This window comes from Danio rerio, chromosome 4, assembly GCF_052040795.2.
Source record: "Danio rerio strain M-AB ecotype USA chromosome 4, GRCz13ab, whole genome shotgun sequence".
NCBI classification, from domain to species: Eukaryota; Metazoa; Chordata; class Actinopteri; order Cypriniformes; family Danionidae; genus Danio; species Danio rerio.
In genome coordinates this window covers 75,990,390-76,005,000 of record NC_141024.2, presented here as the reverse complement: position 1 = coordinate 76,005,000, position 14,611 = coordinate 75,990,390, and the positions used below count along the sequence as shown (strand labels likewise).

At 40.6% G+C, this 14,611-nt stretch overlaps 1 protein-coding gene, 1 long non-coding RNA gene and 1 other non-coding gene across 4 annotated transcripts in view; 1 reads left to right on the top strand and 2 right to left on the bottom strand.

Moving 5' to 3' along the window:
- Positions 1–14,611, top strand: part of LOC148682569 (uncharacterized) — a 1,090,975-nt gene that overhangs the window by 1,016,179 nt on the left and 60,185 nt on the right. The window lies entirely within an intron of this gene.
- On the bottom strand, positions 5,109–14,131 carry LOC141375046 (uncharacterized). Its single transcript, XR_015943099.1, has 3 exons — positions 14,069–14,131; positions 13,546–13,669; positions 5,109–6,192 (listed from the first exon to the last, which is right to left on the bottom strand). It is a non-coding gene; the product is annotated as an uncharacterized LOC141375046 (transcript).
- Positions 8,846–12,791, bottom strand: LOC148682571 (uncharacterized). The gene is made up of 2 exons (XR_015943182.1): positions 12,662–12,791; positions 8,846–10,597 (listed from the first exon to the last, which is right to left on the bottom strand). It is a non-coding gene; the product is annotated as an uncharacterized LOC148682571 (long non-coding RNA).

Genomic DNA, 14,611 nt, shown 5'->3' with positions numbered 1-14,611 from the left:
AAAAAAGCAATTAAACCACCAAAACCAGCAATTAAACCACCAAAACCAGCAATTAAACCAGCAAGACCAGCATTGAAATAAGCTAAACCAGCAATTAAACCACCAAAACCAGCATTTAAACCAGCAAGACCAGCATTGAAATAAGCTAAACCAGCAAAACCAGCATTAAAATAAGCTAAACTAGCAATTAATCCACCAAAACCAGCAATTAAACCAGCAAGACCGGAAATTGAAATAAGCTAACCAGCAATTAAACCACCAAAACCAGCATTGAAACCAGTAAAATCAGCATGAACATAAGCTAAACCAGTAATTAAACCAGCAAAACCAGCAATTAAACCAGCAAGACCAGCATTAAATAAAAAGCTAAACCAGCAATTAAACCAGCAATTAAACCAGCAAAACCAGCATTGAAATAAGCTAAACCAGCAATGAAACCATCAAAACCAGCAAGACCAGCATTGAAATAAGCTAAACCAGCAAGAACGGCATTGAAATAAGCTAAACCAGCATTTAAACCAGCAAAACCGACATTGAAATATGCTAAGCCAGCAAATAAACCACCAAAACCAGAATTTAAAACAGAGAGACCTGTATTGAAATAAGTCTTGCTGGTTTAAATGCTGGTCTTGCTGGTTAAGATGCTGGTCTTGCTGGTTTAGATGCTGGTCTTGCTGGTTTTCAATGCTTTTCTTGCTGGTTTAGATGCTAGTCTTGCTGCTTTAAATGCTAGTCTTGCTGGTTTAGATGCTGGTCTTGCTGGTTTCAATGCTGGTTAAGATGCTGGTTTCGATGCTGGTCTTGCTGCTTTAGATGCTGGTTTTGATGCTTCTCTTCTTGCTGGTTTCAATGCTGGTTAAGATGCTGGTTTCGATGCTGGTCTTGCTGCTTTAAATGCTGGTTTTGATGCTGGTCTTAGTGATTTGGACACTGGTCTTGCTGGTTTAAATGCTGGTCTCAGTGCTGGCCCTGACCAGCATTGAGACCAGCATTGAAACCAGCAAAACCAGCATTTAACCCGAAAAACCAACAATTAAACCAGCAAGACCAGCAATTAAACCAGCAAGACCTGCATTGAAATAAGCTAAACCAGCAATTAAACCACCAAAACCAGCAATTAAACCAGCAAGACCAGCATTGAAATAAGCTAAACTAGCAATTAAACCACCAAAACCAGCAATTAAACTACCAAAAAAGCAATTTAACCACCAAAACCAGCAATTAAACCAGCAAGACCAGCATTGAAATAAGCTAAACCAGCAAAACCAGCATTAAAATAAGCTAAACTAGCAATTAATCCACCAAAACCAGCAATTAAACCAGCAAGACCGGAAATTGAAATAAGCTAACCAGCAATTAAACCACCAAAACCAGCATTGAAACCAGCAAAATCAGCATGAACATAAGCTAAACCAGTAATTAAACCAGCAAAACCAGCAATTAAACCAGCAAGACCAGCATTAAATAAAAAGCTAAACCAGCAATTAAACCAGCAATTAAACCAGCAAAACCAGCATTGAAATAAGCTAAACCAGCAATGAAACCATCAAAACCAGCAAGACCAGCATTGAAATAAGCTAAACCAGCAAGAACGGCATTGAAATAAGCTAAACCAGCATTTAAACCAGCAAAACCGACATTGAAATATGCTAAGCCAGCAAATAAACCACCAAAACCAGAATTTAAAACAGAGAGACCTGTATTGAAATAAGTCTTGCTGGTTTAAATGCTGGTCTTGCTGGTTAAGATGCTGGTCTTGCTGGTTTAGATGCTGGTCTTGCTGGTTTTCAATGCTTTTCTTGCTGGTTTAGATGCTAGTCTTGCTGCTTTAAATGCTAGTCTTGCTGGTTTAGATGCTGGTCTTGCTGGTTTCAATGCTGGTTAAGATGCTGGTTTCGATGCTGGTCTTGCTGCTTTAGATGCTGGTTTTGATGCTTCTCTTCTTGCTGGTTTCAATGCTGGTTTCGATGCTGGTCTTGCTGCTTTAAATGCTGGTTTTGATGCTGGTCTTAGTGATTTGGACACTGGTCTTGCTGGTTTAAATGCTGGTCTCAGTGCTGGCCCTGACCAGCATTGAGACCAGCATTGAAACCAGCAAAACCAGCATTTAACCCGAAAAACCAACAATTAAACCAGCAAGACCAGCAATTAAACCAGCAAGACCTGCATTGAAATAAGCTAAACCAGCAATTAAACCACCAAAACCAGCAATTAAACCAGCAAGACCAGCATTGAAATAAGCTAAACCAGCAAAACCAGCCTTGAAACCAACAAAACCAGCATTAAAATAAGCTAAACTAGCAATTAAACCACCAAAACCAGCAATTAAACTACCAAAAAAGCAATTTAACCACCAAAACCAGCAATTAAACCAGCAAGACCAGCATTGAAATAAGCTAAACCAGCAATTAAACCACCAAAACCAGCAATTACACCAGCAAGACCAGCATTGAAATAAGCTAAACCAGCAAAACCAGCATTAAAATACAGCTAAACTAGCAATTAAACCACCAAAACCAGCAATTACACCAGCAAGACCGGAAATTGAAATAAGCTAACCAGCATTAAAATAAAGCTAAACCAGCAATTAAACCAGTAAAACCAGCATTGAAATAAGCTAAACCAGCAAAACCAGCAATTAAACCAGCAAGACCGGCATTGAAATAAGCTAAACCAGCAAAACCGACATTGAAATATGCTAAGCCAGCAAATAAACCACCAAAACCAGAATTTAAAAAACAGAGAGACCTGTATTGAAATAAGCTAAACCAGCAATTAAACCACCAAAACCAGCAATTAAACCTGCAAAACCAGCAACTAAACTAGCAAGACCGGCATTGAAATAAGCTAACTCAGTAATGAAACCAGCAAAACCAGCATTTAAACCACCAAAACCAGCAATTAAACCACCAAAACCAGAAATTAAATCCGCAAAACCAGCAATTAAACCAGCAAGGCCAGCACTGAAATAAGTTAAACCAGCAATTAAACCACCAAAACTAGCAATTAAACCAGCATTTAAACCAGCATTAAAACTGGCAAAACCAGCCTCAAAACATACCTTACCAGCATATGCTGGTTTTTCAGCAGGGTGTACATTGTATAGTCAAAAATAATACAAAATGTCAGCGCCAGTGGTGTAGTGGTTAGTGCTCACGGCGACCCGAGTTCGATATCCACCTCGTGGTCCCATCCCGATCCTTCCCCTCTCTCTACTCCCCATGCTTTCCCGTCAACACTCTCTATCGCCTGTCCAATAAAGGTGAAAATAATAACAACAATACACCATATGACACCTTGTGAAATAGCTTTTGAGGCTTTTAATACTCTCTGAGTCTCTGAGAAGTATCTCCAGTACCTTGCTGAAACTCTGCCATGAAGGATTAAGGCTACTGTAGTGAGGTGTACCTAATAAAGTGGCCGCTGAGTGTACACTGCACCTCTGATGATTTGAGGTGCTTCTTTCGCCTCTTCAAAGAGCATCCGCCGAGCGAGTAAATGAGATTGAGTTGTAAACGAGTTGAAAAACGTTAATCTTCAGAAACTGAGATTGTTTCAGCCTTTTCAGAGCAGGATTTGGTCAAAAATCTGCAAGATTATGTTAAACGATTAGGGAGTTCTGTCATTAAACTGCTTAAATTAAATTAAAATACATTTCTAGCTTAAGGTTTACATCTGCAAATCCAATCAGATGCACTTATTTGGTAAATAAAGCAAGTCCCTCATAAAATAGATCTACTACAACCGAAAGTGTACAAGCTGTGTGGTAAATAAGGCTGCGTTCACACCTGTGAATGGATTCAGTTGTTCTGAAACAGAGATTACAATTGTTACATTGTTGCTCTTTGCTCTTGGAGCGGTTCGCTTTCACACTGCAAAGTTTCTAATCAGACCAAAAGAGCTAAAACAAGTCACGTGCGAGTAAACTCTCCTCACATTGGTCAGAGTGTCACCGTACGTTCACACCGAAAGCGGCGAGAGCGTGAAAGTAGCCGGAAGTCATTAATTTTCAATGAGAGCCGGCGGCGATAGGCGACGATAAGCGGCGAGGAGCAGCGCGGCGCGTCTTCGCCGGCGTGAGCGACAAGGAGAGTTGAAATGAAGTCAACTTTATGGTAATGAGCTATGACGCGGTTCGGCGGCAAGCAATCAGAATGAAGACGTTCACCGCTTGATAGCAGTTCAGGGAACACAGACCTGTGAACTTTGGTTCCGACCACAGTTGTTCCCAAGGGTTTGATGATTGCGGTCGCCGGATTTCCAATTATTTACAATGTTTTCCTACAGGAACATACATTAAATAAGTTGCTGGCCAGTTACTGATGTTCATTAATGTTATATAAATTTATCTTGAAAAAGCGGGAATCTTACGCAATGTGACAGTACAAAACAGTACTGCTGCTTCAGGATATTTCAGACATATGGACACATATTGGATAAATAGAGCAAAGCCACACCACATGCAACTTGATCTTCCATTGTTTTATGAATTTGATAAGAAGTGCGCAACATTTTCATGCTAAAAACATGTCTTATGCAGGAATGTAACTGATATGCTGCAACGGCTCCTTTAAGTACGAGATCAATGTAGCGAGTTTTGACGCTCTCGCCGCCGGAGCTGAAGGCAGACAGCATTGTCGCCAGGGCAGCCAGAGCGACCTTGGACGCTCTCGCCGCTTTCGGTGTGAACGTACGGTCAGGGTTTATTTTGCAGCGTCCTGTTAAGCTGTCAGGAGAGGTGGTGGTTTGGTGGTGATTGACGGCGCGCGCGACATGTCTGAGGAGAGACGCGGTGGGGAGCGGTGAGAAGGGTGCGCGACGATGCCTATTTAATGACCGGGAGGGAGACGCGAGATTACCGGGAGATCATCACTCGTTTGCGGGCATCCGGAGACTCGCGAAACTTCCCACCCTACTCATAATTCTCTCTTCATATAGCCGTAAGCCTATTACATATCCATAAACACTGTGATATAACCGTGCTCGGGTCGGATCGCTTTCTCACTGCAATCGAACCGCTCTAGGGTTTGTTTCAATCGAGCCGAGACCACCTCATTCAAGCGATCTCGGAGCGATTACTTTGGCGCGGATCTTTGCCCTGTTCACATATGCCAAACGAACCGCGCTAACTGGGCAAACGAGATACGTTCCGAAACAAAAGTGTAGGTGTGAAAGCACCCTAAATCATGTAAAAACTTACTGAAACTGATAAGTTTCCCTCCACAGCTTTACGTAAGTACATAACCAGACTGACTGATGTGCTAAATATTAAATTACGACACAAGTCAAGTCTCCACGTGGAGCTCCTTTAATTCTCCGCAGAATGAACAGATTCCCGGTGTGAACTCTCTGACGCATCATCAGATGTCCGTGTGTGTTGGGAAGATATTCCCAGTGTGTGTACGACCGGATGCTGATTCCTCATGTGCACATTGAGGCAGATTTCATTGCTGAGACTCTTCCCGCACAGGACGCATATGCAGGATTTCTGCTCCGAGTGGGTGTTGATGTGGTAATTGAGGTTTCCCTTGCAGATGAAGCTCTTCCCGCACTGGTCGCACTTGAAGGGCTTTTCCCCGGTGTGAATGGCCATGTGGATCTTGCGGCTGGTCATGTTGGTGAAACTCTTGCTGCAGATGGTGCAGGCGTACGGCTTCTCTCCGGTGTGATCTCTCAGGTGGATCTTGAGGTTCTGCTTCTTGCTGAAGCTCTTTCCGCACTCGGGGCAGCTGAAGGGTTTCTCCTCGCGGTGGATGTTCATGTGCTCCTGGAGCGTGACCTTCTGGATGAAGCTCTTGCCGCACTGAGGACACATGTAGGGCTTCTCCTTGGTGTGGATCTTCAGGTGCCGGTTGAGGTTGGATTTCTGCGCGAAGCTGATCCCGCAGAGATCGCAGGTGTACGGCTTCTCTCCTGTGTGGACTCGCGTGTGTTTATCGAGGTGTCCTTTCTGAGCGAACGTCTTCCCGCACTGATCGCACGTGTACGGCTTCTCCCCGGTGTGGACTCGCATGTGCACCTCGAGACTTGGCTTGAGGCTAAACGTCTTTTCACACAGGCCGCAGGCGAATACGCCGTTAGGTCTGGTCACGTTAGGCTGCGTGTACTGTCCTGCAGTCATGAAATCCTGGTGTTGCCCATACCGATCCGTCTCTTCCACGTCATCGCTCTTTATTTTCACCACCAGGATGTCTGAAGAGAGGAAATGGAAATGAATAGAAGTTAACCCGAGTCACTAAACAACAAAGGTAAAGCATCTACGCAACATAACCGACGATGATCACTCTAAAACATCTTATAAGTTATCGTATAATCTCTTACGTGGTCGCCCACTGAAGCCAAGCAGGGCTGAGCCTGGTCAGTACCTGGATGGGAGACCACATGGGAAAGCTAGGTTGCTGCCAAAAGCAGTGTTAGTGAGGCCAACAGGGGGCGCCCAACCTGCGGTCTGAGTGGGTCCTAACGCCTCAGTATAGTGAAGGGGACTATATACTGCTCAGTGAGCGCCGTCTTTCGGATGAGACGTTAAACCGAGGTCCTGACTCAGTCGTTAAAAATCCGAGGATGTTTAACCCAGCATCCTGGCCAAAATTTGCCTACTGGCCTCCTTACCAGCTGGTGTGTGGTCTGGTGCAGTATGGCTGCCGTTGTGTCTGGTGGTGGATGAGAAGATTCAACCCAATGCGTATAGCGCTTTGAGTGTCCAGAAAAGCTCTATATAAATGTAAGGAATTATTATTATTATTATAAGCACTAAAGCTTGATCCTTTTTAGAGTGGAGTGCCTCAGGGCTCAGTATTGGGCCCCCTGCCTTTCTCATTGCACTTAGTTGCTGTTATTATGCAGATGATACCATTATTTGAGGCTAAACTCTCTCATTTCAGGTATTAGTACAGCATTAATCATGATCTCTTATTGTTGCGCAATATCATATATTTATATGTACAAGTTTTACATTTACTTTCAAATTGAATCAGCTATTATTATTGATGTTGCATTAATAAACCACTGCAAACACCGATGACTGATTGCCATCAGCTGTTTACCATCAGAATTTTAAATGCGTTTAAAACATTGTTTACATTGTACAGAACCTTTTACGCATATGTTCTCATGAGGTCACGGGTTCGAGTCAGAAGGTCCTTATTGACCTTATTTGGAATGGTCATGAATATTAATGAGCTCTGATGTGACTCTCTAATGCTGCGTTCATATCAGACGCAGATGAATCAAGCGCGAGTGATTTACATCTGAAGTCAATGCAAAGATGGGAACAGACATCCTGCGGCGCGATTCGTGTGAATAAAGTGGCGCGAGTTGACCGTTTTGCGCGTTTGACGCACTCATCGCACGAATCTAGGTTACAATAGTTTTGGATTTTACATTAGTTTTGGTTTTTGTTTAGTTAGACTTTTAGTTTTCAAACTCAATCAGTTTTAATTAGTTTTAGAGGCAAATTCACGAGTTTTTAATAGTTTCTATGTTTTGAAAATGCTTCGTTTTAGTTTATTTTTTTGCTATTTTCAGTATTAGTTTTGACTAACTGAGTAGATGCCGTGTTAAAACTGCAGCGGAGGAGATGTATATAATGACTCATGAATATGAACATAATGTCTATAAAAACACAGCCAGAGATTAATATCGACCTCTGCATAAGCAGAATTTATTAAATCTATGTTGTTGCTAGGGCTGCTCGATTATGGGAAAAATCATAATCACGATTATTTTGGTCATAATTGTAATCATGATTCTCCCTTCTGTGAATTTATATTTATATATTTTATATATTTTTTATATATTTAAATATTTTATATTTATATCTTTTTTTTACTTGATGTTTAACAGAGGAATTTTTTTTTACAGTATTTTCTATAATTTTTAAATATTTAGAAACCTATTTCAATAGCTCAATATTATTAGCCCCTTTAAGCAATATATATTTTTGATTGTATTCAGAAAAAAACTACTGTTATACAATGACCTGATTACACTAATTAAGCATTTGAATGTCACTTTAAGCTGAATACTAGTATCTTGAAAAATATCTAGTAAAATATTGTTTACTGTCATCATAGTAAAGATAAAAGAAATCGGTTATTAGAAAAGAGTTATTAAATCTTTAGGCATCTTCACTGTAAGAAAAAAACTTTAGCTACAAAAAAGTCCTTCAGTCAACTAGTGAGGGATTTCGCCCTTTTGTTTGATTAATAATGATAAAAACAGTCGGCAGCAAGGATTATGCGCGCTGTCACTTTAAGAATAGTGTGGCTCTGATATGGTTTCTCTTTCACGTGCTCTTTCGCGCTATTAAAAATATGAACGATTCAAACGTACATCAATGAATGATGCGCATCCCGTGCTGCAGACGTTACATCACAGCACATGCTTTTAGTCATTTTCACGTGAAACTGATCTTTGCAGAGTACAGCTGGAAAGGGGGCGGTATAGGATGCAATAATCGTTTATCTCGATTAAGGGTTTTTCATAATCGTTTGAAGCCATAATCGAAATCGAAACCGGATTTTCGATTAATTGCACAGCCCTAGTTGTTGCTGTCCTTTCACTTTAAAAAATTACATTAAGAGCGGATGAGATGACACAATGTCTGCGGGAATCACTGAAGAACAAGGAAACTAGTTGGCTTGGTGTTACTGTATAATTTTAATTTTTTTAATTAATTTTAATAATTTTAATTTTAAATCACTCCGCGTTAAGTCCGCATTCCCACAAGATATGTGCATTCATAGAGCTTCAGCTGTTAATGCAGCTGTTGGGATAAATTGCAGACCGTCTGTGTGTTTCCTCAGTAAGCTGGAGCTCCAGGAAGGCAACAACAACTGAGAGATGTGAATCCAACAGTTTATTGCTCTCTTCTAAAGAAGACTGGGGTATTCCCAGCTTTTATAAATCATACTCAGGGTTACATGGGCTATGAATACGTGCAAATATTCAGCTCAGTTAGGCAGAACAATTTTATCCAGTGCTCAAGAATGTCAAGGCGCAACGTCAAGGCGCCTAGTACAGGGACAACTTACAATAAGATAAAACACAGTTACAAAACAGAATATTTGGAGAATGACTACATGGATATTTCTTTCAATCCCCTCTTCCAGGCTCTGTTTTTTTACAAGAGCCTGGATCATACCATATTCTCATAAACTCTATTTGTTAAATGGTAACCCTCAGTTCCATTCATAGCTAAATGTTCATAACCCTTTACCTAAGGCATTAACCATCCTATACATTCGTTCCATAAAACATCTCAGAAGACATGGACCAAAAATACATACACATAAGAAAATAATAAGTACCGGTACTACCATTGAGACATATGGAGCCAATGATCCAAACAGGCTTTCTAAAAATCCCCATCCCCAATTAAAATTTCTTTCCTTCATCTCATCCTTATACACCTGTGATGATATCCTTTTCATGCCTTTACAGCTTGTCCTACTCGTCCAAGATCCTCATCATCCGCGGGAACGTAAGTGCAGCATTGGCTCTCTCCGACCAGGGAGCGGACCCCGCCCCTTTCCGCTAAGAGCATGTCCAGAGCCAGTCTGTTTTGCATAGTCATTAGTCTCAGAGCTCTCATCTCCTCTCTTAGTCCAGAAATGGCATCCGTGGTACTGTTTATAAAAGAGGCCAGTCTATAATGCATGATCTCTTGCTGTTTTAAGGCATCTGCCACGCCAAAACTGGGAATCATAGCCTCCCAGAATCTAGTCCAGTGTGATCTCATACGGTGTTCGTCGGGTACGTCGTCCTGGGGAACTGACCTCCGTTCCCTTCCGAATTGTCTGGCAAGATGCATGACAGTGACCATGTGTTGTAATTGGATCACAGTACAAAGACCAGTCCAATTGGTGGGGTAAGTGTTGAAGATGGTTTCTCCCCCACAATACCAGTACCAGTCATCGGCCAGGACCGCATCCTGTCTCGGCCAAGTGGGGACACAAGTTACATTGCTGCGTTGACAGTATGTGTTGTTCAGGTTGTAACATGCCGTGACAGCTGTCTCATTTGTGATATTAGCACATTTAAGTTTGTTCAGTTCACAGGTGCCTGGGATGTAACGTGGACAAACACTTAGTAGAGAACTATATTTTTTATTCTTTCGCCACGGTAAATATACCCCTGAAAATCGATCCCTTTCGCCAATTACTATATTACAATCTTTAGCTCTTAAGGTGGATACATTAACTCCATTTGTCCCATTAAAGCAAAAAGAAAAAGTGAACCCCTGGGGTTTCGTCAACTAATATTCAAACCCATAGTTCTAGGTGTAGGTATTACAACAGAATGACTCTTTCTGCTAGTTGATCTGCAAAGGGGCTCCCATGTTTTCTTGTTAGAAACACATGTGGGGCGCCACTCATAAATATCTCCCAAAGCATTTGTGCAAAAAGCAAGTTTAGTACATGTAAAAGGCAAAGGTTTCAAGGATATAGTCACAGCAGAGGAGAACACTTCTTGGCAGACAACACATGACTCATTGGTTGTCTGTCGTGCAGTCCAGTTAGCATACTGCCAGAATAAGTTGTGTACTTCAGTGTGGGCCTGTGTCAGTCCCAGTAGGGTTATCAGTAGAAGTAGTCTGCAAAACAAAAACTATTAATATCATATCATAGACATTTACTTCAATGGTTTCACTCTGGTGCCATGGATCCACTGTGGAAAAAGATCAGTTAATACAGCAGTGCGTGTAACAGCCAGAACCTCAGCTGGCCCTTCGTATTTGGGGTCAGTTAAATCTTTCTGGGGTTTTATATCTTTTATTAGCACCTTGTCCCCTATCTGGAAAGGGTGTGCTGCCTCAAGTGGAATTTCAGGGTGTTTCTTTGTTACCCTTTCCCAATACTGATTAAGTTTCTGAATTAGGGCCGCTGAGAATTCTGATATGTGGTTAGAAAGCTCAATACCCACTCCCATAATTCCCCCTTGCCATGGGATAGGGAAAGGTCTTCCCATGACCACCTCATATGGTGATAAAGAATCCAAATTTGCTTGTGGTGTCATTCTCAAATCTGCTAGTACTATTGGTAAAATTTTTACCCAATCTTTATGACCGTGTTGTCTTAAGGCCTTCTTTATCTTTCCTTTCAAGGTTCTGTTAGTTCGCTCCACAAATCCAGATGATTGTGGATGATAGGGTATGTGGAAACGCCAATTTATATTTAATTCAGTTGCCAATTGTTGCGTTACCTTTGATGTAAAAGGTGTTCCTTTATCTGAATCGATACTTTGTGGGATCCCATATCTAGGTATAATTTCAGAGATCAATTTCTGTGTTACCACCTTTGCATTTTCCCTTGAGCAAGGAAAAGCTTCTACCCATTTTGAAAATTTATCCACGCAAACCAGTAGATACTTAAACGGTCCCCTCTTGGGCATATGCGTAAAATCTACTTGCCATTCAGAAAAAGGTGTAATTGGTCTTGGTAAATGTTGGTGCTGTGCCACAGTCTTTGATACATTATATTGAGCGCATATAAGGCATTTGTCAAGTATGTTATTAATGGTGGTTTCTAGTTTTGGGACACAAAACAAAGATCGCATTGTTTCATGTACCCCTCTTCTTTAATTTTTACTCTACGTATCATTTGCTGGGGTTGTAGTTTAACCTCATCATTTTTAGAGCACAAGCAAGGAACAGCATCAATGAGGGCTGTCTCATCATATTGAGACCCCATTTTGTTCATCAATATAAATTTATAATCAGCTCCTGTAAGCTGTGCATTTCTAGAGACACGTATCATAGTTTCTACAAATTCTACTGGCCTGCTCATATCAGGAAGCAGTGAAATGACATCCTTGAGCTGTGTTGCGGAGGGAGGGGTTACTTCAGCATGTCCCCCTTTCTTTGAGACCCATAGGAAAGCCTGATTATCCCCTTGGTCTGGTTTCTCTGTGCGAAGCCCCTCTAATTCTTGTACAGGATACAGAGGCATCCTCTGATGTGCCTTTCCTTGCCCCTCATCAGGAATGGGGGAGGAGAGGGTAGGAGTAGGAACAGTAACTGTAACTGAGGGAACAGTAACAATGGGGGCTGGAGGCACTTTGGGTGTCCCCTTTCTTTTTACCTCAATCTTTGATGCTGAGCCTTTAAGAGACTTCGGAATTAATTTCTTTACCTCTTTTGGTAGGTTAATATTTTGTTTATCATTCCACACACTCATCATCTTCATCCAGATTTCATAACCCTTTTTTCATATAATCATGGTCCCATTCGGGATCTCCTTCACTTTCATAAATTAATTTGTGAGCCCGTTTTAGCACATGGGGGTCAAATGACCCATCTCTAGGGTAGGGACGCATCGCTTGTGCCTCAGTCCACCCTGCTAGATTATCTAACCATGGATTAGTGTAATATCCCCACCCACATCGATACATCCAATCTTTAGGGCCTTCCCCTATCTCAGGCTTGGGGTATGAACCACCCATGTTAGTAAATACTTACTAGAAAACACACAGAATGATCGTTTTACTTTTGTATAGCGCGCTCTTCTTGGCTTTTCAGGGAAAATCCCAGCCAAGGATTACTCAGTTCAGTAATGAAGCTTATCAGGCAGTCAAACCAAATTCATGTCTTGCCAGCTTCCTGAACACTCAGTTCAGTGATGAAACTAATCAGGTAGTCAAAACCAAATTCATGTCTTACCTGATCAGCTTCATCACGTCGGGGGTCACCAAGTTGTTGGGATAAATTGCAGACCGTCTGTGTGTTTCCTCAGTAAGCTGGAGCTCCAGGAAGGCAACAACAACTGAGAGATGTGAATCCAACAGTTTATTGCTCTCTTCTAAAGAAGACTGGGGTATTCCCAGCTTTTATAAATCATACTCAGGGTTACATGGGCTATGAATACGTGCAAATATTCAGCTCAGTTAGGCAGAACAATTTTATCCAGTGCTCAAGAATGTCAAGGCGCAACGTCAAGGCGCCTAGTACAGGGACAACTTACAATAAGATAAAACACAGTTACAAAACAGAATATTTGGAGAATGACTACATGGATATTTCTTTCAGCAGCTTATGAAAGTCGTTATATGTGGTATAATTTAATAATAATAATATTATTAACGGAGTTTGGTTTTTAGGTCATGTTAAGCAAAGGGTTGCACAATTAACTAAAATTACACTTTAATTACTAAGAAAATAATCTGTAATCATGCTAAAATGATCTGAAATGTGTTAAATGATACCAACCCATTGACAAGAAGTCTAAAGTTGATCGTTAAATTAAGTGATGCCTATTTGAGTAATGAAAAAAATGTATCGTTTCATTTAAATAATAGATGTTGGGTTAAATATTGTGCAAAATAATCTATTTAATAAATATTTCTGCATTATTTTTCCTAAATTTACACAACCTGTTTATATGACACATTAATAAAACGTGTTTTATCATGTCTGTCCACATCTCCATGTGCAGTAAAATCAGTGTAATGAGGCGCTCGTATGACATTCTCCAACAACACCCTTCTGCTCAGCAGATCTGAATGAGGATTAAATGACTGAGGTGAGCTGTGAGAATGAAAGCCAACCTGTTATCTGCTCAGCATCTTCATGTCTGAATGTATCTTCAATCTTCAGGTCTTCACTCTCCTCTTTAATAAAGGCCATCTTTATAACAGTACAGCTCAGTCGCTTCAGCAGGAGTTTCTCTATCTGTTTAAGAGGAGAACGAAATGACAATGTGGAAACTAAAGTGAAAACTAAAGTGAGCCACAGTTAAAGCACTCTCCAGATCAGGCAAACTCACATAAACAAACTAATATATGAACACAAACTGCACATAAAGTTCATATTTATGCTTTGTAAGTATTGTTGTAGGTATTATTAATGTTATTAATTAACCAGATGACGACAAACGCGGTGTTTGAGTGAATAATGTGTCGAAGCATTTGATTTAATTCACTGTTGTTATAAACAATTACAGTAAATGAATGACTGGCGATGCAGGAAGCGAAATGAGACGCAGAATTTCACTATACAAGCTTCAATAGCGTCAAATAAAGCATATTAATTCTGCATTCAGATAATAAACAGTTTTGGAAATATACATACCTATTAACTGGACCCGTCTTCTGCCGAATCTGACAAAGCAGCGATGCGCTGGCTTATAACGTCACGTCGGCATACCAAAATAAAAGTCTTACCTGCGGGCAAAATTCTGAAATACTGACTAAAAAAGATCGATTAAACGGTGAAATAAAGTATATTAAAATATGTTAATCAACTACAAGGGTGTTAATAGCATTTCTAGAATGACATATGAAGCCTATTATAAAAACTATCAGATTTTTCAAGTTAACTATTAGATCTTACTCACAAATGTTATCATCCTCTTTAGATAATACAGTGAAAATTAACAAATCTTTACTGTATAATCATTGGATGGAAAAGTACAATATCTGGATCTAAACATGAAGTCCTTTAATATGAGATTTGATTTCTGAAGTCATTTATATTTTATATTTTTGCAGCTGTAAGTGTGTTGTTTGTTTTTACTGACATAAAAATGGCAGCTTACTCTGTGTTTACCTGGTTTTTACTCCTCGTCTACTCCTTTTAAGAGTAAAGCTGAAGTAAAGCTTGTTCCTAAAGCAC